Source organism: Ornithorhynchus anatinus, chromosome 5, assembly GCF_004115215.2.
Source record: "Ornithorhynchus anatinus isolate Pmale09 chromosome 5, mOrnAna1.pri.v4, whole genome shotgun sequence".
NCBI classification, from domain to species: domain Eukaryota; kingdom Metazoa; phylum Chordata; class Mammalia; order Monotremata; family Ornithorhynchidae; genus Ornithorhynchus; species Ornithorhynchus anatinus.
In genome coordinates, this window is record NC_041732.1 from 108,571,764 (window position 1) to 108,574,853 (window position 3,090).

Below are 3,090 nucleotides of genomic sequence, written 5' to 3' on the forward strand. Positions count from 1 at the left end.
CTAACCTCCTCACGGTCCCCCGTTCACGCCTATCCCGGTGTCCGCCCCTGGCCCACGTCCTACCACTGACCTGGAATTCCCTCCCTCCTCACATCAGCCAAACTAACTCTCTTCCCCTCTTCAAACCCCTACTGAGAGCTCACCTCCTCCAGGAGGCCTTCCCAGACTGAGCCATCCCTTTCCCTCTGCTCCTCCTCCCCTCCCCATTCCCCCTTCTCCCTCCCTCTGCTCTTCCCCTTCCCCTCCCCACAGCACTGTGCATATTTGTATGTATTATTTATTACTCTATTTTACTAATGATGTGTATATATCTATGATTCTATTTATCTTGATGATATTGATGCCTGACTACTTGTTTTGTTTTGTTTTCTGTCTCCCCAGACTGTGAGCCCATTGTTGGGCAGGGATTGTCTCTATCTCTTGCCGAATTATAAATTCCAAATGCTTAGTACAGTGCTCTGCACATAGTAAGCACTCAATAAATACGATTGATTGATTGATTGATTGAATGAATGAATGAATGAATGAATGAATGAATGAATGTACTGAGTGCCCATGGGTGCCATGCAATGTACCGAGAGCTGGGGAAATTGCATTAGAAGAACAAGGCACGTTTCCTTCCTATAAAGAGCTTGCACTCTAACATGTTGGGGGACAAATACCGTAATACTGGCAAGGAGAGAAATCAGAGGAAATAATTCCTATCCCTTGGTTTGACACCGATGCAGGGGTGCAGAGGAAGGGCAAAGCCAAAGCCAGCTTTGTGACTTTGGGCAAGTTACTTAACTTCTCTTTTCCTCAGTTACCTCATCTGTAAAATGGGGATTGGGACTGGGAGTCCAACGTGGGACAATCTGATAACCTTGTATCTACCCCGGCTGGTCCAGGAGGGTGGGAGGGCCTGAGCCAAAAGCTAATGATGAGAGAGATAAGATAAAGTGAGGCACAGTGAGTAGATTGACTAGTCATGGCTGCCCTGCCCATCCTCCAACAAGTCAGGATGCCAGCCATCATCACGGTGATGATGATGATAATGATAATAGTGGCAGTCATTAAATGCTTCATATGTTCCAGGCACTGTACTAAGCGCTGGAGTAGATACAAGATAATCAGGTCAGAATAGTCTCTGTCCCACATGGGGCTCACAGTTTATGGGGAAGGGAGAACAGTATTTAAATCCCTTTTCACAGGAGAGGGAACTGAGGCCCAGAAAGCTAACTGATTTATCCAAGGTCACACAACCTGCAAGTGGCAGAGCCAGGATTAAAACCCAGGTCTGCTGACTCCCAGGCCCAGGCTTGCTCTTTTAGGTCATGCTGCTTCTCAGGACCTGACAGTGTGAACAGCTGAAGGTAATGACTCTTTTTTTTTAATGGTATTTGTTAAGTGCTTTCTATGTGCCAGGCACTGTACTAAGCGCTGGGATCTCATCTGGTCTTATGCCCTCGAGTCATTTCCAACCCATGGAGACACCGTAGACACATCTCTCCCAGAACACCCGATCTTCATCTGCATTCGTTCTGGAAGTGGATCCAGAGAGTTTTCTTTGGTAAAAATCCGGCAGTGGTTTACCATTGCCTCCTTCCGCGCAGTAAACTTGTGTCTCTGCCCTTGACTCTCTCCCATGCCGCTGCTGCCCAGCATGGGTGAGTTTTGACTTGTAGCAGATGGCCTTCCACTCGCTAGCCACTGGCCAAGCTAGGAATGGACTAGACAGGCCTCTGCTTGACTCTCCCTTCCATAGCCGAGACTGGTAGAGGACTGGACACTCTACAGGTACGACCCTGGGAGGGGAAGTGCTGGGGTAGATACAAGTTAATCAGGTTGGACCCAGTCACTGTCCCACAGGGGGCTTACAATCTTAATCTCTGGTTTACAGATGAGATAACTGAGGTCACTCAGCAGACAATTGGGAGAACAAGGATTTGGAAACTAGGTCCTTCTGACTCCCAGGCCCATTCTCTATCCAACTGGCCACAGTGCTTCTCTCCTGATCGCTTCGATCACTGGATCCCCATGAAGACCAGGGATCCCAGGCAGGTTTCCATGATATACCTTAATAAAAATAATAATAATAATTATGGTACAAATTTACAATCTAGAGTCTACTGGGCTCTCTAATCCCAGCTGTGTGACCTCATCGTAGGCAGGGAAGGTGTGTGTATATACACATTGAGAAGCAGTGTGGCTAGTGGAAAGAACTCGGGCTTGGGAGTCAGAGGACATGGGTTCTAATCCTGGCTCTGCTCTTATCTTTCATTCATTCAATAGTATTTATTGAGCGCTTACTATGTGCAGAGCACTGTACTAAGCGCTTGGGATGAACAAGTCGGCAACAGATAGAGACAGTCCCTGCCGTTTGACGGGCTTACAGTTATCTGTTATGTGATCTTGGGCAAGCCACTTTACTTTCAAGTGTCTCAGTTACCTTATCTGTAAAATGGAGATTAAGACTGTGAGCCCCACATGGGACAACCTAATAATAATAATAATGTTGGTATTTGTTAAGCACTTACTATGTGCAGAGCACTGTTCTAAGCACTGGGGTAGATACAGGATAATCAGGTTGTCCCACATGAGGCTCACAGTTAATCCCCATTTTACAAATAAGGTAACTGAGGCACAGAGAAGTGAAGTGACTTGCCCACAGTCACACAGCTGACAAGTGGCAGAGCCGGGATTCAAACTCATGACCTCTGACTCCCAAGCCCGGGCTCTTTCCACTGAGCCTCGCTGCTTCCTTGTATCTACCCCAATGCTTAGCACAGTACTTGGCTCAAAGTAAGTGCTTAACAAATACCATCATGATAGGCATTGCTATATGTACTCTTTCAAACAGTACAGTGCTCTGCATATAGTAAGTGCTCAATAAATATGATTGACTGATTGCCTGATGTGTTACCCTGGGGAAGTCACTTCCCTCCTCTTTGCCTTATATAACTCATCTGTAAAATGGGTATTAAGGCTGTGAGCCCCATGTGGGACAGGGACTGTGTGCAACCCGATTTGCTTGTATCCACCCCAGCGCTTAGTACAGTGTCTAAAACATAACAAGCGCTTTACAAATACCATGGAAAAAAGAAGCCAGTC

At 46.7% G+C, this 3,090-nt stretch overlaps 1 non-coding gene across 1 annotated transcript; it reads right to left on the minus strand.

The window, feature by feature from the left end:
- Positions 1-1,656: 1,656 nt before the first annotated feature.
- Positions 1,657-1,794, minus strand: LOC114812677. Its single transcript, XR_003760328.1, has one exon. It is a non-coding gene; the product is annotated as a small nucleolar RNA SNORA7 (small nucleolar RNA).
- Positions 1,795-3,090: the final 1,296 nt, after the last annotated feature.